Raw genomic sequence first — 24,955 nt, 5'->3', positions numbered from 1 at the left:
AGTACCATGGATCAAAATTCTCAGCAGACTGTGACAGGGGTATCACAGGGTCTACTCAGAAACTTGTACAAATACCGTAATTATTCCTCCTCCTCCTAGTAATTTCACATTGCTCAGCAACCCTAGTCCAGCACCAGTAGAACTCAAAATAATGAAAGTAGATGAAAGCAGTGGGCATTTTCTTCAGTTTCTAACTCTGGAAGGAATTCCTAGATAAAATAGGTGTGTTGGGGGGAAAACTTGTTGACAGCACAATTCATTCACTTCCCCGACTTGACTAGTCATGTACTGTACTTCAGGGCAAACAATAAGGTTGTTGTTCGGATGGGAAAGCAAGCAATTTGTTGGAAGGCAAAAAGGTGAAAACATTCTATAAGCTGGTTCTGTTTGGGAAGGCTGCACGTCATTTTCCAGGTAGTCTTAAAAGATGTATGTAATTGACAAATGTTTGAAGATTTGCCTGCCCACTTGTGAAAGCAAGGATTTCTTGTAGGTTTTTTTTACTGCTTTTGCAGCTGGGGGGCGGGGCAGGGGGGGAATTTTTTTTCTTTTTGTTTTTATGTATTCAGATCCAGTCTCCTAACACGTTGATTAAGTTAGGACAGTAGGGTCCCAGATAACACTGTCTGTTCTGTTTCTCTCTAGCACTCAAGCATTGGGGGTTTGTGGCTGGGAATCCTGCAAAGGTGAGAACACTTCAATGAGTTCATAAGACCTCAGACTGTGAAGAACAAAGCTGCTGGTAAGTTCAGTTTATGCTGCAATTAGAGGATTTTGCCAGGGCAGTCTCATGGTTTGGGTTCCCCCTTATCCTTATTTTGCCTCAATTTCTTAGCTAGTGGTGGTCCAGTTAGGATGGGTTGGGGAGGAAAGGGAAAAAAGCCTGATGATTTGCGGAAAAAGAGGAGATATTTGGAAGGCCCTGTACCACATTTACAAAGGTGAGTCAAAAATTATCCAAAATTTCTATAACCAGAGTGTGGGTAATTTTTGACTCATCCTCATAGTACCGTATTTCTGAATTCTATAGCATCAGAGAGTTTTGTTGTCGTGAATGGTGTTTAGATATCTGCAAGTTAGATTTGGGGTTAGTTGTTGATCCTCAAAGAGGTATTATCCATGCAGTGTTTAGAATCTATTTTAATCATTTTCTTTTCTTAATGAAAACATACCTTAACTTGGCCTGATGTTTTTCTCTAGGTTTCTATACCTAGGGACCTGTTTTTGTTTGATTGACTTTTATTAAAATAAATACAGCCCAATTTGTATTTTCTCTGAAAGCACAACATGGCAGGCATCCAGCCGTCCTCAGCATCCCAGGCCCCCCATAGGGAAATCTTTGAATATACATACACACACACACACACACACACACACACACACACACACACACACACACACTGAATAAGCTCTCCCCAGCCTGCTCTCCTGAATTTCCATCCTCCCATCCCTGCGAAGTGGCTAAGTCTCTAAGAAAGATTTAGGCAAGTTTTCAAGTAGTAGGTGTTGGGAATCCGGCTCCTTATATTCTGTCTACAGAAACTTCTGTGGGCGCCATGGTCAGACTGGATGCTTCTTCCTACATTTGTTTATGGGTTCCTCCCAAGTATTTGGATCTCTCTGGTTTCCATTTGAATGTCTGCGGCTGGGAGCAACCATGCAAGCAAAAATAGTCCAGGGGCAAAACAACCTCAGACAGACTGCAGTGAACAGGGAACTGCAGCCTGAAATATCTGCACCGTCATCAGTCGGTGCTAAAAGGAGGTCAGTGGATGTTTCTGGATTTGAGGCAAAGGCAGGATATGGAATCTTGGAAGGCTTTTCTAATATTGATATCCATGTGATTTGGGGGTTTTTGCTAATAGTGGTTGCTGCTAACTTTGAGTGCCAGAGTAAATAATAGTGGCCAGGGAAATAAAGCCCTCTGGAGCTCATTTAAAGAAAACTAAAAGGAGATTTTTCCTGCCAACCTGGGCTTCATCTTTCAACCCACAACTGAGAGAGGTGGAGACAGAGACAGATACACTGGAGTCTGGCGGGCAGTTCGTAAAAAAGGAGTCGCCATTAATTTCTGTGTATTGGTTTGACTACTGATCTGATGATTGTCATATTATCTGTGTTTCCTATGGGCTCCTCTCCAACAATACTGACAGGTAAATATAATCACTGCTCCCAATTTACAGATGGGGGAACCTGATGCACGGACAGTGATTTGCTCATGGATCTGTGGCTAGAAAGTAGGGAGAAGGAAGATGGACCCGAACTCAGGAAGGCTGGTCCCATGCCTATAGTTACCCAATATTTTTATTATCCTGGCCTTCGTTTTTTTACCCTCCATTTTCCCTTTCCATACAGACTACCCAGAAAATATCTGGGATCTAGATTAGAGGGTCATAAAGGATCGATTATGGACCTGACTGATGAGAGCAAAGTTTGTGGGATATTGGGGGATTTCGTTACCCCTGCCAACACTGTCATAATTAACCCACATTGTCAGGAATTGATTTCCTCTCAGTTTGTACAGCTGTCTTATTATTTCTAAGAAATATTTTCCTTTAATGCTTTTCAACTCATAAAAATAATTCCTGGAATTTAGAACTGAAAATTCTTGTGTAACACTTTTTGGGGGCCATGGTAAGTAAAAATTGGATACTTGTTTCAACTTGGAAATACCCTGCAGTTTAGACCACAAGATAAAGATGTGTGAGAGGAAGGAAGCATAACCCAGCACAGGGCTGATGATTTTTAGCTGTGACATCATGAACCAGGTCCAAATCTTGGCCTTGACACTGATTTTTGCCCTGGGCAACTTAAATAATCTTTACATGCCTCCATTTCCTCATCTGTGAAATGGGAATAATAACAGCGCCTACTTCATGGGGCTGTTATGACGTTCATAATGGGCATTTTAAGCATTGAAGACCATATTTGGGATGAGAAAGTGCTTGTACACATTAAATATTTTTACTTATTCTTAAAGCCTAAAGTAACCTGGTGCAAGTTGTGTGCACATTTCAAACCAAATATTCTAGAGGTTTGTTCACCAGTGGTACAAGATTGTCTAAATGTCACGTATTTGGTATCACCTTCCTGAAATCCAGCAGGTTGGAAACGTGTTATCTTCAGCAACTCTCTCTCACCCCATATATAAACTTTGTTCTCACTCAGACTCATAGATCATTCCTCCACCATGACTCTGAGATCGCCTACTTTCTGTTCCCCAAGTTAGAACTAGTGGGCACCCTGTGCGTACAAGTCCCCCCCAACCCACCCCCCAGGCCCACCCCTCAGTCACAGCCCTCCGGGCAGCTCTTCCATAGAAGGGTTCTTTCCGCACCAGCTGCCTTTTGGAGTCTCTCTGGATACCCGCACTGCAGCCATAACTTGGTCTTGTCTGCTCACTTTCATGGCCCTTTCATTTCTGAGCTAGTTCTATATTCTACCTACACTTGGGGGCCTTGAATCTTTAAGTTATCCTCCCCTTAACCCTGATCAGGATACTAACTTCAGGTTTCCTTTGCTCCGCATTCGAAGCTCTGGGCCAGTCCCAAGTCTTTGGGATCCAGCCTTGCCAAGCTGGGGATATGGAATATTTTCAATACTTTTTACAGTGGGGATCTGACTAAAACAAGAGATTCTAGGTCAGTGGGTCTGGGATGGAGCCTGAAACTCTGTGTTTCTTTGATATAGTCCTTAGAACTCAATGTGCAAACTCCCTGGTGATAGAGGTGCTGCTGTGAGTAGCAAAGGTGTAGATTCCCGAAAGAACCTCTTAACTTTTCCCTCTGCTTCTCATGCTGGCCTCTCCAATCGTCCCTAGTGCCAGAGCTGTTCCCTCAAACAATCCTGCACGTTTATCTTTAAAGGCTCCCTTCAGTTTATAGAAAACAAATCCAAACACGTTTGCAGAGTATTCAAGTTACGCTACTTGAAACGCTGTTACATAGTCAAAGACCAGCTAAATAATAACTGCTTTTCCCCAAATCTTCTCCACTGCTGATCAGCCGTAATCACCCCTTTGCACGGAGATTTCTAGTTTGCACCTCTGATTAGCCTTTTCGTTCCTTTTCACTCATGGATAGTAGGAATTTGTTCTTGCCTCGACTCTGAACAGCTCTTTGAGAGTCCAGCTTTGCAGTCCCAATCCAAGCTCAGAGCCAGAGAGATGGCCAGTGCTCTCTAAGTGCCTGGTCATGTGGATCGTGCTAGACTCTGAGTTACCAGGGTGTGGCCACCATGGTGGAGCCAGTTGAATGACTGTGATGGATGGTTTTGTTGTAAATCACTTAAAAAAGTTTTGGGGTGGGGGCAGTTGTAAATAATAGAGCTATACCCAATTCCAAACTGAGAGGAAAAAGGAACTAAGCTTCAACATTGAGAATTTTAAACACCAATTGAAGATTGCTATTGGCTTTCCTTTTTTTGCAGACAGCTACAGCTTTTACAAAGTGTTGTTTCCATGACTCCATGAATCTGAGAGAAATATACCATGAACGTCTGGGTGTTAGTGTTTGAAGTTGATAGCATCTTACTGAGTCTGTCTTCATGGTACTGTGTTGATGCTTACACACGATTTAGAATTCCTTTCATTTTCTCTCTTTGATACAGTCCTTAGAACTCACTGTGCAATGATTCACCACTTTATGGGTGTAACGGGATCCATTTTTTCCCCATTACAATCTGATTAAATTGCTTATTTAATTATGCTTATAAAAGCTTAACATTAAAATTTTATTAAAGCATCACTTATTTGCATACTAACATCTGTGGCCAACTTTTAAAGATGGGTTTAGTTGCTATAATACTCCTGAATCACAGAGGCATTGGCTCAGATACATTCTCTGTTGTAAATTCATAATGCCAGCAGCCAACATCTCCTTTAAGAACTCAAGATGCAAATAAGTTTTCCATTCCCAATGTTCTTTGGATATATTCACAGAAAATTAAAGAGAGTCCTGTAATTCAGGACCTGAAGGGGGCTCTTGTAGCAGAGTTGGACACAGCAGTGGCTCCCAAGATTTTGTTTTAATATCTGGTTCAGCCACTAAATAGTCTGTGATTTTAGACTGGCCACTGTATCTCCCTGGACCTCAGTTTCCTCAATTAGAGTAGGATAGAGCTGGGAAGAATTTCTTTCATTCAGAAGTATGCATTGAGAACCTACCACATGGTGGTAGGCCATGGGATATATTTGCAAACCAGGTGGACATGGCCCCTGTCTCAAGGAACTCATGAGACACATGTGTGCTCAAGGGAAATGAGAGACAGCATGAGATGGGAGCTTGTAAGCTAAGGAGATGGGAGTTGCCTAGGTTCCCATCATATTGAACTTCCTGACATTGTGCAAACTTAGGACCATTTTTCTCATCCTCTGCTTTAGGGTTTTGGCCTATACACAAGTGGGACTCTTCTCTTTGTTTCTCCTTTTCCTGCTTATCTTTTGTGACTTACCTCAAGAATTATTTCCCGTAACCAGATCTGTCTAGGGCAGAAGCTCTCCCCTGCATGTCCACAGCCTTTGTCCTTGAATTTTATCTTAGTCACACATTATGGTGTCCATTTAGTTATGTCATTCCACTAGATATAAACTGTTAGAGCCATTTTTAAAATATGCTTTACTTAAAACTGTTGCATAATGCATACAACACATATGAATTAATTAATGAACTAATATGGGTCAATAATTAATTAATTATTGGTAATGTTAGTACTGTATATCCCTTAGGTCCTTATTAACAGAGCTAAAATTATCCTATAGCAGTGCAGTCAGTAACACTCATTTAGTTATGTAAAGTAAAATTTTGCATTAGAAGTATCTCTACTTTGTAACAAAAACTCAAATATGCTGCATTTCAGTTCCACAATCCAATTTTATTTCATCCATGCAGCCTTCCCTGGTGCCCCACTGGCTCCTCTGACTTTGGACTCAGAGTCCTGGGTGGATCTCTTATGTGACCCGTCCACATCCTATTTTGATTTTTCTTTCCTTTTAATTTGTGTATGATCTTTACCAATGCTATTGTGACCTCCCCCCACCCCAAAGAATATAATTTAACAGATCTTTAAAAAATTTACAGCACCCATCTAAGAAGAGCTAATTGGTCTATTGGCTGGATGTAGCAAACAGGGAGGCAATATACCAACCTGTGGTGTGGAATCAATGAACCTTTGGGAAAGAGTGGATATTCAAGCTTGGTGGAGCTGAGATAACCATTGGCCATTTACTGCTTTACTTGTTAAATATTTACATATCTGATTGATCACGGAGAGCAGGGGTCTGGTACCCATCCGTGGCCTGTTAGGAACTGGGCTGCACAGCAGGAGGTGAGCAGCAGGCAGGTGAGTGAGTGAAGCTCCATCTGTACTTACAGCCACTCCCCATCTCTCACATTATCACCTGAGCTCCGCCTCCTGTAAGATGAGCAGTGGCATTAGATTCTCATAAGAGCGTGAACCCTACTGTGAACTGCGCATGAGAGGGATCTAGGTTACGTGCTCCTTATGAGAATCTAATGCCTGATGTTCTGAGGTGGAGCTGAGGTGGTGATGCTGGGGAGCGGCTGCAAATACAGATTATCATTAGCAGGGAGGTTTGACTGCAAATCCAGATTATCATTAGCAGAAAGTTTTGACTGCACAGAGACCATAATAAATCAGTCGCTTGCAGACTCATATCAAAACATTATCGTGAGTGGCAAGTGACAAGCTGGATTAGAATGGATATAAGCAATGCTCTTTGGGTGTCACTGTCTCCCATCATCCCCAGATGGGACCATTTAGTTGCAGGAAAACAAGCTCAGGGCTCCCACTGATTCTGTGTTATGGTGAGTTGTATAATTATTTCATTATATATTACAGTGTAATACTAATAGAAATAAAGTGCACAATAAATGTAATATACTTGAATCATCCTGAAACCATCCTCCCCCCCATCTGTGGAAAAATTGTCTCCCACAAAACCGGTCCCTGGTGCCAAAAATGTTGGGGACCGCTGATGGAGAGGATGGTGAGAGCCATGACATAGAGGAGCAACAGGCCAGTCTCTTCCAACCACAACTGCACCAGAATCACCAGAGATTTTAAAGCCTCCAGACGCCCAGACCCTGTTCCTAGAGAATCCGACTTGGGAGGTCCGGGGTGGAGCTACGGCATCATAGTGCTTAAAACCCTCTAAAGATTGCACTGGAAAGAAGTCAGGGCTGGGGATCTCTGCAGTAAACTTGAGAGAATTAGGAGATATTTATCCTAAGGACTTTGTGATTCCCTTAAGAGATGTGCAAATGTTATTGCTTTTGAACAATGACCCTGAAGGCCTTGTCTTAGCTGTTGAGAATATTCCTTGATTTTAAGCCTGTTCATGTGAGCTAAATTAAAGGGTTTCAGTGAGCATAGAAACCATGAGTTAATTAAAATCAACCATTAGGTTGAAGCAGAAATGCCAGCAGTCTACTGACTTGTTGATTGTTGACAGATTGGAGAGGAGGAAGTTGAGCCAGTTCACATCCTACGTGTTGTACCATTGGGGGTAAATGAGTTGAGTTTTAAAAATTGTGAACAGACGTTTTAAATGTATTCATGAACTTTCTCAGAAGGTCTGGAAAACAAGGAGGCTGTGTGGTCTGGAGAAAAAGGACCTTGGACCTTGGACCTCCTCCCAGGGCTGCTGCTAACCACACATGTGACCTTGGGCTCCTTATTTAACCTCTTGAGGTCAGTTTTCTTATCTGTAAAATGTGTAGGCTGTAGTCGTCATTCTCCAAGTCCCTCCCAATTTAAAAGTCTGCATTTAATTTTAGAATTTCTTTATAATTCTAAAATACCTAACAAGTGAATGTTCTCTCTGAAACAGAAACCAAAAAGCTCTTATATTTCCCCTGAATCTTTTGAAACAAGACAGTTTGTATTATTTCACCAGTGCTTCCCAATGTAGACTCAAAAAGAGTTTTGTAACCATCCCACATTTAGGTTAACCACTGACATTTGACTATTGACATTTATAGAAGAAAGATAAATCTGAATGCCCCCATATAATGGAGCATTTAATTCAGTTGGTGGAAATTTATTCCTTAAGAAAAAATATTTTTAGAAGAATAACATGCAAAGAGGTACAAAAATTGTACATATATGGTTTGATGAGTTTTTCCAAAGTGAACACAACTATGTAACCAGCACCCAAATTAATCAACAGGACATCACTGGTGTCCAGGAGCTGCCTTACCATGTTCCCTGCCTGGCACTAGGTCCCATCCCCTCAAGGGTAGAACACTGTCCTGGCAGGTGACACTAAGGACTAGCTTTTCCTTGTTTGTCTGCTTATTTGTGTCTGTCTTCTCTCAACATTTCTTTTTAAAATTCGTTCAAATGGTAATATGTACGAGGAGATTGTTCATTCCTGACTCTGTCTAGTAAACCATTATATGTAAATATCACAATTTAATGTTCGTTAGCATCTGGGTACTTTCCGGTTTGGGGCTTTTATCAAAAATGCTGTTAGGAACACTCTGACCTATGTCTTTTGATAACATATATTTACATTTCTGTCAGGTGTATTCCTAAGAGCAGAATTGTTGGGTTATGTTGTACAGTGCACTGTGTTCTGAGTGCTTCATATATAACCAGCCAATTGCTTGGTGCTGGGGTCCCAAATATATACCAGCCTCATGGGGCCAAACCACTGCTTCTTGAATTACAAATGCATTCAGGTACCCTGCACATACACCTGAGTTACAGATAAACTTTCTACTTAAGCCTACTTAGACTAATGTTGAAGCATGTTTTTGTTATTTAGCAAAAACCACGTAGTAGCAGAGAGAGACCCCACAGAGTGGCAACAGGCACTACAATGTCACAATGAGTTTGAAGAATGCCCCTTTAAAAGAAAACACAAAAACAGGAAAGAAAGAAAAACATGTTCTTCTAAGAGTTCTGTGTATTCATTTAAAGTCATCTGGGGAGTATTAGGCACGGAAGGACCGTGCTTTGTTTTGCTTTGTTTTTAGTTTAACAGAGGGTTCAGGCAAGGCACTTAGGACCCAGAACAAGGGCTTCCCACACATCAATCCCTTCAATTGATCCTGAGATTTGGTATATAAACAGTTTTATGGTTCCTTTCTTCCCAAGCCTTCCTGCAGATCCAGAACGTCACCTGCTTATTATTTCCACTGCCTATGGGTGGGGCATTTTGGCCCAAAGGACAGTTCCGATGTCTTTGTGCTACTATTATTGGAGATTTGTTCCTGCCAGAGGTCACGTCCACCTTAGCAGTCAGTGGCCTGCTGGCCCTTCAATGGATGGGGCCAGTTTAGCAGCACATTATACTTAGGTCAGTAGCAGATTGTGAGAAAGTCTGTGGGTGACAAAGTGTGTGGCTTTCAGGAAGGTGGAAAGTCCTTATTCATCTTCCCCAGAGAATCCATAGAGGTCTGAGAAGGACAAGTGAGTCGTAATGCCTTTCCCTGTGAGCTAATGAAGAAGACTTACTCCTGCCACATGTGCAGGATCTTGAGTCAAGTTCTCTGGAAATAGAGCCTGGAACTGGGATTTGGGTGAATGTGATTTATGGAGGGTGTGCTTTCATGAGAAGGGGGTGAGAGCAGCAGGGTCAGGCAGTGGGAGATGTTAGGCAGGATCATCTTGCCTGATCCTACGAGAGCATCACCTAGAAGCTTGGGGACCCAGTGTTTCGTACCTCTTTGCTTTCATGTCGGTCAGTCACCTGTTGCAGGCTGAGATGAGCAGTGAGCAACCTCCCAGGCAGGAGGCTCCCATTCCGCCAAGGCGGCAGCCAGGAACCATCAGTAGCCAATAGGAGCTGGGCAATGGATCCACCACCCAGTAACAGGGACCCAGGGGAGGACACCAATAGCGTCCACCACATACAGCGATTCCTGGAGATTTACCACAGGGGATAGGAACAGAAGGATCATTCCTTTCTAAACTCTAACCCTTTGGTTGACCACAGAGGAAATAACAGAAGACACATTACGGTGGCATCTTCTGCTTGCCAGTAAGTATTTAGCCAACTTTGACCAGACTTGTTCCTGAAACAACTGCTCCCCTTTCAATTCCACAAACCCTCCATGCTCTTTTCCTGACTCCTAATGAGACAGGCTGGGACCTGGGACCCTTTGCTGCAGTGCTTGCACCTGGACAAAGATGTCTCCTTTCCTCCAGCAATAGAATACAAAGAAACCATAAGAGAATAAAAATAACTGCCTGCGTGCACAGCTGGGGCAAAGTTTGAACAGTAAGATACAAAAAGACCAAAACCCAACTGCCATTTCTGAGGTGCTGGGAGCAAAAGCAGGGTACCACTCATGATCCCTGCACACAGCACCACCAGCAGAACACCTAAGCCACCCCTCCAGCTCCACCCACTGATCCACCCCATCCTCATCCCATATAAGGGACCAGCTCACCCCCCCACCTTCAGGGAGCGAGCAAGGGCACCGGGTACTTGTTCTTGCTCCCTCATGCCGCAGCACAAGTCCCAGTAAAGCCTTGCCTGAATTTCTCATCTGGCCTCTTGTCAATTTCTATTGCTTAAAGAGTCCAAGAACCTGGGTCAGTAACACTAACATCTCTCACCTCTCACATCCAGCTGAAAAGCCACTGTATCTCTCAGAGTCCGGCAAAATAGCCCACTTCCTCTCCAAAGTACAAAGTATATCTTCAGCCTAATTTATCCCCTTCTCCTTTATACTTAAACTCCTGTCACATAGTCTAACATTTAATGACTGGTGGTGTTTGCTTTGAAGACATGTTGTCTTATCTTCACAAAGGGACAATAAGTTTGTCTTAGGTTGGGATTCCCCCAAAGCAGAACCTGAGACAAGGATTTGAGTGTAAGGATGGGATTCCAGGGAGCACTTACAGAGGATCTGGGAAGTGAGACAGGGAATGGGAGGTGGGCATTGACGGCACATTACCAAGGTGACTACCATCAGCAACTGAAGTGTAACTCCACCGAGGACCTCTGGGAAAATCTGCAGAGCATACCTCAGAATCGTTCCACCCAAGGGGTGAGGAAATGGGGCATTAATACACCCACTCTTATCCATCATTAGGTGGAGCTTATATGAAAGGTACAAGAGTAGTTCAATGTATAGGAAATTTATCCTGTTTGTAAACAATTATTTTACAAATTAATACTCAATTTTGACTTGGGAAGGTTTTAAAAACTGTTTTCTTCATTTAATCTGACTTCCAATCAGGTAGCCTGGGACTCAGATGAGACCACCAATAAATATGTTTCTATTTTTGACGTAGTTCTGAGCAATACACAATGAATTAATGAAATTTAATTTACACAATGAATTAACCAAAATGTATAGCTCTGACATATTTCCTTCATATGGTCTTTATCCTTTAATTGTCCAGTGGATATTGTGATCTGGTCTGGTGGGTATCAGTGCCTTGCCACGGAGGTGACCCAAGCCTCATGAAGAATGTACATCAATAATGCAAACTCCTCCAACTGGACATGCTCACTTGGCAGGATGCTGATTCCATCTTGGACTCTGTGAAATATTAGATAAACCAGCTCAGTTTGCTGAGGCTGACTCTCACCTTGGGAATTCCAGTACAGTTGGAGGGATTAACAACAAACGGAAAAAAAAAACCATAAACTTTTTCATTGTTGATATTTGGCCTTGAAAACAGAACATACTGGGAGGTTTTGTCTCCTTTTTCTTTTTATTGAAAGACTCTTTGGATACATCCTATAAACTCTCTTTCTGTTACCCACCTTTCCCAAATCAACAGAGTTCCGAGAGAACAAGAAAGGCCTCAATCCCATTTTAAATCATTGACATTTTTGTTATATCAAAATTGATGATCTGTTTTTTTCACTCTGTGTTCTAGAAGTCTGGACTCATCAAGTGGCCATTAATTGATGCTATTCAGTTACACGTTTGTCTACTAAGGGTTGTGGACTAGAAAAGGACCTGGGACAATGATAAAAATTTATTTGCTTAATTTAAATAAGAGAAGCTCCTAGAATTTTGCATATGGAATTGTTCCATATCTGAATCTATAAGGTTTATAATGCTAGCATTATAGGAGATTCTTTTCTTTAGCTGTGTTGAAGAAATTATGAGCCCAAACAAAGGTAGAGAAATGTGAACTTCTAAGATTAGGGCAATGATTATTATTTTATCCTGATATATATGGCTGTGTTTGCTCACTGTTTTCTGAGAACTTCTATTTTAGCAGACAGAATTTAAGAAATTAATCAATCTGCTAGTGTTCCCCTGAGTTTCTCCCACTGAACAACTCATCATAAAAAAAAAAAGAAGGAATATTCTTAAATTTCTCCTGGGCTTATCTTTCTCCATCTGTGAAATGTGGAAAATATAACTTGATCTGGTCTCTAAAACAATGAATAAACAAAATGAAAACTAAAAAGGTTATTGTACAATGAATGTCTACAGTGTAAAGTGTCTTTATTAACAGAGCTATGTTGAGGGTTAAGAGAAGCTTCATGAGGCTGAGAAATCTAACGTCCTTGGTTCAAATCTCAGATTCATTGCATCTCTTATAATTGGTTCTGATCACCTGGGCAACTCCCTCATAGTCTCAGGACTTCCCTTCCCTCGATTATGCACTGAAGAGATGAAACTCTACTTTTATCTCACAGTTGTTAGAGTCAGGTCAAGAAACACAAATGAACTCATGTTGTGAAGGTCAGTGAGCTCAATGACTTAAACCATTGTTGTCATTACTGTTGTTGTTGTCATATTATTATTGCTGAGAAATAAAATAGTGAAATCATCCTGGCCCTGGAGGTTTGGGAGACACTTAGCATGCATCCAAGGAAGACATGGAAACAGAGTGTTCAGGAAAAACAACTACATCTGCATGAAAATCTCTCTCTTTAAATCTTTTTCTTGAAATTTTCATTTCCTAGTCGTTCATCTTTTATAAAACCTCCCTTGAATATTTGTACTTATTAAATGCGTGAATAAGTGAATAAATGAATTCTACATGCTGCTTAGGTTCTTTCACTCTGTTATTTTAATCAATGTTTTGTCTGTGTTTATTGAACGTGTATATATCTTATCTACATAAAATATGTGGCTAGATGACATACCCAATAGATAAAATTAAAAAGACAAACAATATCAAGTATTGATAAAGATATTGAAAAACCAGAACTCTTAGATACAACTCATGGAATGTAAATTGATATAAATACTTTGAAAATTGTTTGAAGAATGTCTACTATAGGTAAACATACGCATTCCCTAGGAACTAGCCATTCTATCACTAGGAATAAATATCCCCTCTGAATGCATGTATATGTACAGTATACAAGAATGTTCATAAAGGCTTTATTCACAATAGCCAAAAACCTGAGACTACTCTGATGCTCTTCATTAATTTCATGGATAAATAAACCACGTAGCGATGAGACAATGAACCCTAACTATACACAACAACATCAGTGAGTTACACAAACATAATGTTGACCAGAAACACCCACTCACAAACATACATAACATGTGATCAATACCATTTACATACAGTTCAAAGGCAAGCAAAACAAATCCATGATGTTAGAAGTTAAGAGCATGGGCTGTGATGACAACCAGGAACCATCACAAGCACAGGGTTTAAGGTGCTGGCTGTCGACACTCCATGACTTGATTTGGGTGTCAGTTACGAGGATGAACTCAGTGTGTGAGAGTTTGCCAAGCTGTACACTTACGATACATGGTTTGCTCTGGACCCCTGATCTCCATATTTGAAGAATGGCTCTGACTAGTTTGATGGAATGTTTTGAACATAAAGATACTTTACTTCCTTTGCTTTCTAACATTAGACTGGAGTTCAAGTGACTCACTACTAAGAGGACTACTCTATTCTTAGTCTATTTGTCTTCAGGACCAACTAGAATTAGAAGCCTTTAGACAAGTGATGATTCTACACCCAAACTTCAGAGGTAGACTCCATTAGGCAGAGTAGCTGACATAACTTGGTAAACTGATTCAAGACCAGTTCTCTGGCTATGCAGGGCCTTTCTTGTTCCTATGAAAGGCAAGTGCTCTGATTAAAGAAGCCGGGATGAAGATTCTTGCTCAGGTACTCATGTGGGGATGAGGAGCTGAGAGGCAGCCAGACCCTGGGCCAAATCTTCCAGAAACATGCATGCTGAAAATCCCCTGACACAGCCCTATTGCTCCAAATCGGATTCTGCGACCTCTAAATGCAAATGGCTGGAATATATGCTTCCTCATCATCCAAAGCAGAGTGAGATGCACCAGTGCCTCCGTCTGCCTCGGGGGTGGGAAGCAAAAGGTAGAGATGTCCCTACCACTGCAGTGACATCAGTTCTGGAACTGAAATATCTGACTGGTGGCTAGTGTTTGTTATTTCCGTGGGGGTACATCTGCTCCACAAGACAACACTCCTCCGTTAAACTATGGGCGGTGCTCCAGCAAACTAGACCTGGAGATTGATTGCGCATGTGCAGGTGATGCCCGCTCTTCTGAGCTCAGGGACATTGATGGGCCGGCATCCAGTCCCACGCAGCTCCTCATACAAAGAACTCTCGCGTAACCAGGGTGACCAGGAGCCTATTCCTGCCACTTGGTAATTTGCTCAAGTTCTTTCAGAAGCTTAAATGGCCTATGACTTGATCTTTGTGTGTGAAAAATGCAAAAAAGCTGGAAGACAATTTGTTCCCACAAACCATTTTATATGGAAATATTTTCTCCAACCATATGAGGGATAGTCGCTCTGAAATGTTTCGTTGGCTGGTGGCTGAAATCAGATTCTCACTTTAAAACAAAGAACTGCAGCACTTTAGAATGATTTGAATCCTTAGAGACCACCCTCATCAACACCAGCATTTCACAGATGAGGGAACTAAAACCAGGGAGCCTGCATCTCCTGACTATGGTTCCTCCAATGATGCCTGTCTTTCTTGTTTTACCCTCCACCTTTTTTTCCCCCTTTCTTGCTCCTCTCTGTATTTCTCTCATCATTCTCTACTTCTGTAGCCAAAGGGATACATTTGAAAGAAGGTAACTTCAGTGCAGAGGGTATGCTGTAATTGTGTATTTTCTTCTATCATGTCTCTTAATCAGCACCTCTCTGAACTCATTCTATCCACACAGCTTTTCATCTCATTCTGTTAATTTGGACACTTTTAATGTGGCTTTATCATTGAAGAGGCATAAAGATTTCAGTAGGAAGTGGTGAAATTTGGGGGATTTCACAGCTGAAATTTTTGGCTTTTCAGTCTCAACAGTAAAACAACTGAAAGCGCCCAAATCAACAAAATAAGTCCAAGTTGCAAAATTATACCCATATTTAAGTTACAATATTAGTAGTTATATCCTTTCTCTCTTAGAAGAGATGGTTTTGACAATAGTTTGTAATGGAAGCAAAGAGTTCCTTGTGTGTAACGGAGACCACAGCATAAGAAAACTGAGAAACTGACACTCTATTTAGGATATCTTTTGATATTAATTGTCCCAGTGCCAAGCTGGTAGATTTAAGGTAATTTACTTTGGAAAGTATTCTCAGGTATAGCTGTAGGCAGGAAGTCCTCCTATAATTTGTAAATATTGCTGGAGAGCACAAAGTGGAAGTGGGAATAATTGAATTTAAAGACACAATTAGACAATCGTACCTTGTGTGTGTGTCAGTGTGTGTCAAACTTAAATGTACTTGCATGGATCCTCAGAGCACACAAGAAGCCTTCTGAATTTCAGAACTGACCAGAGGCAGAATGAAATCTGAAGCTGGCATGCTTCTTTCTACACTGTCTCCATCTGATGAGTTTGCAAATCTCCAGTAGAAAAAAAAAAAATCTCTCCATGATTCATCCACATAGCTTTAGGGCATCATGTCTATAAGCACATAATTGTTCGCCTTTAATGAACAAGGGGGTATTTTTAATTCTTTGCAAAGCTGTAGTTTGTGCAGCTGTGGACACGCCAACATTTGGGCAAAAGGTACTGAGCATATTAAAATAAGCAGATTCATATTCTCTTTCTTTGTCACCAAATCTGATGGTTTCCTAAAGGGCTGTAAGGAAGCCATGTGAGATTTCTCCTGATATGCTAAAAAATTGGTGTTCCTTCAATATGACATTCTTTACATATTCAATCATTATGTACATTGTGGAGACAGAGAAGATTTTTCAATTAATAAAAAATAATTTTCATTTTTTTTACATTTAAGGTGAGAAATTCATAATTTTACATTCATTTTTTGAACTGAACAACTTAATAGGAAACATAAAAACCCATTTACATATAGAAATGAATGACTAATTCCATGTGAACAGCATTTTTCCAAGTGTCATTCAGTTTTAGAATCTCTGCTTACTTTCAATCTATCCCTGATGACACTCAGCTTCCTGAGATTGTATCAGGAAACCTGTACTTAGATGAAGCAAAAACCTTCAACAGAGCTAGGGCGTGTAAAGGAGGTGCTTTTAAAATGTCCACTGAGGGCATTCTCTACTTTTGCAGGATAAGGAAAATTTTACATTTTACCAGTTCCAGAAGGACTCGCAAGTTGAAATCCAAGTGAATTGGTACCAGAGATCCAATTTATCACTGTGATAACAATATCACCCATGGGTTGGTAATTAGGGTAAGTGGTCCATTCCCTGTCCTTTAACCTGGCTCAGTGTTTTCACAGAAGATGCATATTAAATAGAACAAGGCTTGGCACTTGTCTGGCATGTCTTGTCTTCCATCATCCTTTATACTAGAAAGAGGAGCTGGCTTCAAAGGCATAATTTTTCCAAATCCTTCTCTCTGATGCTGAATCCCAATTGCCAGAGCCTGTACCTATGCCTGAAGACTTGTAGTGGCCCCTGATGCCTGACTGGTCCATGCTCGAGGCAGGCCGGAAGTTCCTGGGAATGAATGCTCCCCTGAGCAGCCTTCAACCAGTGATGGGAGGCAGTGTTGAACTACTCGAGCACCCGCTGCCATGAGCTTGTGTTCTACCCACTTGCCCTGAGTTCCCCCACTGGGAATGAGGCCCCACTGTCCACAAGGATAACTTGCTTGATAAACATCCTTATTGGCTGTCTTTCATCACCAGTCTCACCGCTCCTCCACTCCTCCACCAGCGTTTCCTAGAATCTCCTCCCAAACACTTTACTTTTAAATCTTTGTCTTAGGGTCTACTTCCGGTTCTACATCTGGGAGAATTCTGGAGAACTCAATAGAAATACCTGCAGCCTGACTATCCTCCTACCCACTCAAATAACTAAATAAAATAAACCACCTCTCTCCCCCAAATATTCAGAGGCTAAGTCACCACTTTTTCTAGGTTTTGTTGTTTGGGGCATATCATTACCTTGGAAAAATCCACCGAATATATATATATATATATATATATAGAGAGAGAGAGAGAGAGAGAGAGAGAGAGATCTGGACGTGAACAGAGTGTAAATTATATATAAATTATATATATATGTATATCACATGTATATAATTTATATATAGTTTACACTCTGTTCACATTCATCCTGCTTAATGAGCACTTGTTTCAGACAGGAGCTCTGGTCAGCAGTCAGCTGAGATTGGATCATACAATCCCCAAGAGCGAAGAGGCTCAGCAGCTCTGGTCCATGAAATTCAATCTTGAAATAGAAATGTTGCAGAGACAATTTCTGACATTCAGCTTTTCAGATAATTGGCCTGAATAGAATAAAAAGAACTCTCATCTTCAATCTTCTTTCCTTTTCCTCTAAGCAATTGAAGAGCAAGTTTAATGCAGTTTACAGGGGCCCAAGGCAATATTCACCTATTTAAAAATCACTTGTGAAACTTTCTTAAATTATATTCTTTTCTGAATTCCATCTTGAGTCTACAGAATCAGAACTTCTGGAATTGAGGAATTCATACTTCACAGTCCCTCTCCCCTGAAATAATTTCTGTATACTCTCAAGTTACATTGGCTCAGTGCTGGATAGGTATTTTTCCCACTTTTCCTTTCTTCTAATCTCATAGTTAAGTTGAATCAGATTGCCCATTCTTCTGACAATCTAAAGGAAACATATTTGTATGTACACCCTGTAGAGCAGTATTTACTTAAGCCTGGGCTTAACAGAAAATAATAAGCTGTATAAGATGCCCAAATTCCTATAATAAAAATGAAACAATAAATGCATAGAAATATGAGGAAGAAATTACACCCATTAAATGCATCCAGGCCGATGAGTGATCGGATGGCTGCCTATTCAAGCTGGAAATTTTACACGATCGAAGCTTTATTTAGTCTAATGGAATGTGCTTCCTGAATTTGGCTCTGACTAAGCCCGAGAGCACAATAGCGAGTATTATGTGATTGGCCTGAGCTCATTCCCATCTCTAAGCCATTGTGATTCAGCCTTGACTGCTTTTTCTCTCAGGTAGCCCATCACCTTGCTGTTCCTCTCTGGTTTAGAAATTCATTCAGGTTATAGAAATGAACTTGAACATGGGTTCCTCCTTACAGTCTCTCTCTAAAACCTTCTGAAATCATTGGGAAGATTTAACCTCATTCTACAGCTTAGGAAACATAAGCTCAGTGATACAGCAAACGTTACAAGTGGCCAAGGTTACTGAGCCGGTCTCACTGCTAGATGATCACATGGGTGGACGAGTGCCATGCTTATTGCACCAGCAAAGTAGAGATGACCCCAAATGGTTTGTTGGAAGAACTTAATATTTGTAGTTTCCAAGAACAATATTAAAGACATCATTCTTAGAAGTTTCAGAACACTCAAATATATCCTTACATTTATTTGTCTTTATTTTGACATGTATTAAGAGAGGTAAGGGTGCACCAAAATCTAATTGGAACTTGCGGCTTATGAATGTTTCTAATCTAAACATTTCCTGTCCTTATATGTTGCTTAGCCACTGAGCCTAAACTCATAAGTGATTGATTGACTCAGAAAAGCAGGGTCAAGATGCTCATAGATCCTGGGAATAATTCTGTTATTCCCACTAATCACTTTGAGTTGCCCATTCAAGCATCCAAGTTGATGATCAAATCTCAAATAGTTTTGAGCATTTTAACTGAGTACCTTGATATCAGGGGAAATGCACTGCATTCCCAGACGCTTCCCAGGGGTGATTTTCTAATGTAGGTATTAAGATTACAATTGGCCAGAGGTGTTGTGGAGTGGTCCTTCTACCAGAGCTCTTCAGAATCCCCAGGGAAGTGGCAGACATCCCTGCTTTACTAAGACTTTCAAACTCTCTGGTTAGTTCTTGGCTCCCTCAGACCTCTCTTACATACCATGTCTTTGAGTTTATCCCCCCACAACAAGGAGACATCTGGCCCTTAAAATCAATGGAAGAAAAATCCCATGATTCTCTTAAGTCATCTTTCTCAGAGACTCAAGCTCATTCTGGGCCACTGGCCTGAATTCTGGGAAGTGTGCCGGCATCTAGAATTCACACTGACCAATGAAAGACTACAGTTTATAATAACTTAAATCACAACTCAAGTTTCCCTCCTTTCTAGAGTGAAGGCAGCATATCATCAAGCAACATCCCTGATAGAAACACGAGATGCTGCTTCCGGATCCCCAGCAATATCATCCCAAGCACTTCAGCTTTGCTGAGAGCACTTCCTGCATTCGGTGAATTGTGGAGCTTACATGCCTGCTTATTGACAGCCTGTGGTCCAGGACTTCTTCCACTTTGCTATTGTCCCATTGCTGAGTTCAGGGTAGGGAAAGGCAGACTCCTCCCCCCTCTGGCATGACAGTGTTATCATAGCAACTAGGTACCTGACACAGAAGTCTTAATGATTTAGTTTGGTCTGATTCTTTTATTATGGCCACTCCCATTTCACTCGTTTCCATTTCTTACAGTCACTTTCTTTGGGAATGCAGGTTAGCTTCCCTTGAAGGTAGTTCTAAAGACGTGGGTAAAATATATGTGATTAAAAATATACAATTGGACACATAAAACTTTCTTTACTGCCTAAAATCCCTAGTCTCTTGATCTCTCCTGAATCTAGAATGTAAGCTCTAGGGTAGCAAGGATGGGGAAGGATATCAACTGACTGAAAAAACTTACCCAGCAACCAATTTGCTGAAAGTCCACTTGGCTGCCATTTGCACATGAACACTGACCACTCAAGAAATAACCAGGGCCCTTAAGGGGAGAAAACCACTTTTGTTTTCTCTGGTTTCATCTGTGAATCACTACTGAATCAAAGCAATGTAGTTTTACTTTATTTTTCACAAAGTATAAGTGATACCATCATTGTCTTTTTTACTTATTTTCCACTGTGATGTAATCCATATGTCATTTTTAAAAGAGCACTAATTAAGTAAATAAATAACAAGTCGTTTTTAGGAGTGGTAAGGAAAAGTCAATATTCCAAAGTCAAGAAGCAATAGGATAATACAATAAATCACACACACATACACAATCTTAAATTGAATCCATTGCATTTCTATGCATTTTTTTTCAGAATATGGAAGTATTTATGATGTAATGTTACATGAAAAAAAGATAACTTTAAAAATATCGGTATATCAAGTAGTAACTACAGGAGAATAATATGGAAAGGGTCATTGTATTGCCTTGGGCTTTTTTTCTTTACAATTCTTGTTTTGTTGGTTTGAGCGTCTTCTAATGGTATTATTTTCTAAATGTCATGGTTGCAGGCAGAAGTAAAGTTCTGGAGGCAGGGAAGTCTAAGATCAAGGTACCTGCAGATTGGGTTTCTGAAGAGGGCCTGCTTCCTGATTCATAGATGGTTGGCTTTTCTATGTATTTTTAATAGTTGACAATACAGTTCTTTTGCATGTAGATTTGTTTAGTAGTTTATATTTTATATTCATGAACTCTTCTCATTTACCATTTTAGATGTAAATGGGAAGTCATATTAGTCAGCAGTGCTGAGGTTACAGATGGTCCCCATATCTCAGTGGCTTACAACCGCAGACATTTATGCCTTGCTCACATTTCATGTCAACTGATTTGGTGTTGCTCCATGTGTCTTCTCAATCTGGGACCAAGGCTAAAGAGGAAATCCTCTTTGGGCCTTGCCATTCTCATGGAAGATGAAAGAGAATAAAAGCTAACTGTGCAGTGGCTCCAATGCTTCTGTTTAACCATCAGGACAGTTTACATGCCATTGAATAAAACAAGTCACTTGACTTTGTCCAACATCAAGAGGGGCAGGAAAGGAGATTAGCCTTGGAAGAAACTGTCAGAGTGTCTTCCAGCATGCTTATACCATTTTGCATTCACATCACTAGTGAATGAGAGTTCCTGTTGCTCCACAATCTTGCCAGTAATTGATTTTATCAGTTTTTTGGATTTTAGCCATCCAAATAAGTGTGTAGTGGCTCTCATTGTTATTTTTATTTGTATTTTCCTGGTTGTCATTTTTAGAATCAATCTACCATATCCTACCTAGCAATTGTTAGTGAAAAGTAATTTTTGATGAATACATAATTTGAATGAGCAATCTTTCTGCAAGATAGTTTTTCAATAGGCTTTCAGAAAATGGGATTTTCATCATGTGGCTGTTGACTAATTTGGGGCACATCTAAGGTCTTAGGCGTCAAATTTATGTTGTTTACTTTCATAACCTCAGCACCTGACTCATTTTCGGTGCTCAATAAATACTCTTTCTAGGAATGAATGAATAAGCTTCAATGTATCCCTATTCATCTCGGAGGCAAGCCTTCTAAGATTAGAAGTAGCCTTTTTTTTTTTTTTTCCTTATTCTGGATTCTCAATGGAAAGGTAGCCTTACCTGTTCTTTGTTCTCTCCATGGAGACTATTGGGCCCTCTTTCATTAATTCTAGCTCTAATTCTAATATTCTGCAAAAAAATATGTTTAAAAATCAGAATATCAATTAATGTGCCAAGAGACCCAAGATGGTATAGAAATGCTTGGGAATACTGCTCTGTTTCTAAGGGTTTTTCCCTCTTATTCCTGTTCCCCCTTTTTCCCAGTCCTTGATGGCAACACTTGGAAAAATTGGAAAGTACAATAAAATGTTTACTTAATACCTAACCCCTCTTAGTCTCCCTTAGCTAATATAACAATAATAACATATTAATGTATAGATTTATTTCTGGAAGTCTACGTGAGAAATCCAACTCTGGGGAAGGGGAGTGGATGACTAGAAACAAGTCTTTAGTCTTCAGGTATAATCTTTGGTATCCTTTTTTTTTCTCCGTATGCTTAAAAATACAAATATCTCACATGTATTTTCATGCTTCTCATTGTTCAAGCCTGAAAATACATACTTCTGTATTAAGTTCATTTCACCATTGTAGCCACATGCACAGCTGACCTGAATGTTTTTATTGAAGTGAATCATTCATTTGCCCCATAAACCACTATTAAATTTGATTAAGAAATCGGTCATTTTCAATCATCTATTTCAATAATTGCCCATTTTAAAATAAGTGTTTGAATCAGCTTGGTCTAATTTAACTGCACTGTCCACACAAGTAGAGGTATTTTAAACAAACAAGCAATAAACTATCAATAACAATAACAAAAGAGTTTGTAAAAATAGACTCTCTAAGGGAAAATTATTTTGATTAATTCTTCTCTGTGCAAAAAAAATCTGTTAATTTTTCATTATGAAATTGTTTTAAGTTTCCACCACTACAGAATTACATAGGAACGGAAACCACAAGCTTCGCTGGCGCACCTCGTTTTCTTGAAGAATCCAGGGTGCCTTTCTTGTCTTTCCCTTACTAGCTCAGGCTCAAAAGACAAGACTCACTCCCTGAACGTCAGTTTCTCAATTTAAAAATGAAAACCAGAGGACCTGTTTCATTTCTTTCTAAATGGGGTAAAATTGGACTCAGATATCAATCAATGAATGAAACAGGTACCACTTGGAGAGTTGAAATACCTTGTCTAATTTTTATTGTGGCAAAACAAGTAATATGAGGAGAAAAGGACGTTTTCCATGGCTTACTGATGTCAGTGCACAGGCGGCGTATTCAATCTGATGGCTATTAAGGCAGACAACTCTGGGTAGCCTGAATTGGATAAACTCTGGGCAAATTTTTAATCACTATGCTGTGGTTTGACTAAAGGAGACTGTAAATCCTTTAGCCTGGGGCTCAATGGGATCACGCTCACCACCGCTCTGAGAGTGGGTCTGCTGTCTAAGGAGAACGATGATCAGTGTTTCCCAGACCCATCAGTCTAGCACGAAATCCACCAGCCCTATGAAAACCGTATAAATCACTGCAAACTGTATGCCCAGAGTGTGCTATTTAATTTGCTACTTTAACAATCAGCATTTTCCATTACACTTGATGTCTCACCCCATTTTATTCCACAAAGCGATGCTTTGTTGTTAAACATTGGTTTATTTCAGGTGGAGGAGTTAGTTCACACAAGTTTGGAGGACACACTTTTATTTCTTTTAAATTTAGAAAAATAGATTCAGGTTACTGTGGTCTATTGTTTATTATACCCAATATTCTGGCCTTTCTTACAAAAATTGTAAATCTCTGCTTGCTGCCAATGCTGCCATGTGAATTGCAGTGACTTCCCTTGGAATCTGACTTTTCTAGATCAATGACACCACTTTGCTCATGTGACTTGCTTCACCAGTGGAATGTGAGTAAAATAACACATGCCTTGTCTGAAGGTTCAAGAGACTTATTTGATTCAACCATCACCGTCTTGCTTCTGCTATGAGGAGGATGTGTCCCAAAGAAAAGCTGCTTCTACCCCAGATTCTGGTAAGAAGAATGTATGTACAGCAGTATCACAGTCAATATGCAGCTGCCACAGCCCAACTATAAGGCAAATGAGAAACAAAGCTTTGTAAACCTTTGAAGCCACAAGTCACTGGGTTTTGGAAGCTGTTGGTCATTGTAGTATAAATGTAGTAAATACTGGCTTATACATTTAGCTAGGATTCTGAACACAGTGAGAAAAATTATCTTAGGAACTTAGCCAAAATCTTTCCCTAGCCAGATTTCTTTTTCTTTTTTTATTACAAATATACAAGATATTTCCACCTTCTGGAAATTACTCCTTTAAAAACTAATATTTATAGCACATAAACTGGATGCTTTATTTTTTTATAGATACCCAGTCTGTGTCTTATACTATATCAAGTCCTTATAAATATCCTTGAAGTCTTCAGACTGGTCTAATGAGAAATTACTTTAGGGCTCTATGTTATAGAGAAGGAAATCGGAGGTCAGAGGTCGACATTACATAGGTCACAACAACACAATCAGGATTTCAACTCATGCTGCAGCCCTCATTCATGCTATTTTTTATCACCTCAGTTGCTTAATCATCCTTCAAATTAAATGGTCGTCTTGAAAAAGCAGAAAGAATAGGAGAGAAAGATATGCGACTCAACAGAGAAGACAGTTATTCAACCAGAACAACCACATGCCTTCCCCAGAGTTTCACTTGAGGGATAAATTGATCTTTAAAAGGTTTTCTCAACCCCAGCACCTAGGTAGTATATTATCTTTTCTCTCTCTTTACCTTAGACATGAAAGCACTTCCATGTTCCAGTGTAACCATGCAGATTTCAAGGATACAATTTAGAAAACTGTAGACAAAAGTTTTTAGCAGGATGGGATTTCCTTTTCTTTCTTTTTTTTTTTTTTTGTTTTTCTTTTACATGAAAGAAATTTTATTTTTTTATGTGTGTTTTTGTTGAAGTGTAATTGCTGTACAATATTAAATCATTTACAGGTGTTCATTATAGTGGTTCACAATTTTTAAAGGCTATACTCTATTTACAGTTATTATAAAACATTGGCTATATTCTCCGGGCTGTACAATATATCCTTGTAGTTTATTTTATACCCAATCGTTTGTATCTCTTCATCGCCTACTCCTATTTTGCCCTTCCCATTTGCATTTCTTTTACTGCTAATAACAAAAGTGATTTGTGAGTTTGTGTGCATGTGCGTGTGTGTATGTGGTAGATTATTTGAAAAATGTGCAAAGCCTTTAAGAATA

The 24,955-nt window shown here is 40.0% G+C and overlaps 1 long non-coding RNA gene across 6 annotated transcripts; it reads left to right on the top strand.

Annotated features, from left to right (window-relative positions):
• The first annotated feature begins 274 nt into the window (after window positions 1–274).
• On the top strand, window positions 275–24,955 carry LOC130833862 (uncharacterized). 6 transcript variants are annotated; one of them, XR_009048566.1, is made up of 5 exons: window positions 275–414; window positions 646–742; window positions 7,593–7,710; window positions 16,485–16,608; window positions 19,486–24,955. It is a non-coding gene; the product is annotated as an uncharacterized LOC130833862 (long non-coding RNA). The 6 variants fall into 6 exon arrangements; XR_009048563.1 differs by having other exon boundaries at window positions 7,590–7,710; XR_009048565.1 differs by having other exon boundaries at window positions 392–489; window positions 7,590–7,710.

This window comes from Hippopotamus amphibius, chromosome 12 (assembly GCF_030028045.1).
Source record: "Hippopotamus amphibius kiboko isolate mHipAmp2 chromosome 12, mHipAmp2.hap2, whole genome shotgun sequence".
Taxonomy (NCBI): Eukaryota; Metazoa; Chordata; class Mammalia; order Artiodactyla; family Hippopotamidae; genus Hippopotamus; species Hippopotamus amphibius.
This window is presented reverse-complemented; position numbering and strand designations above follow the sequence as displayed.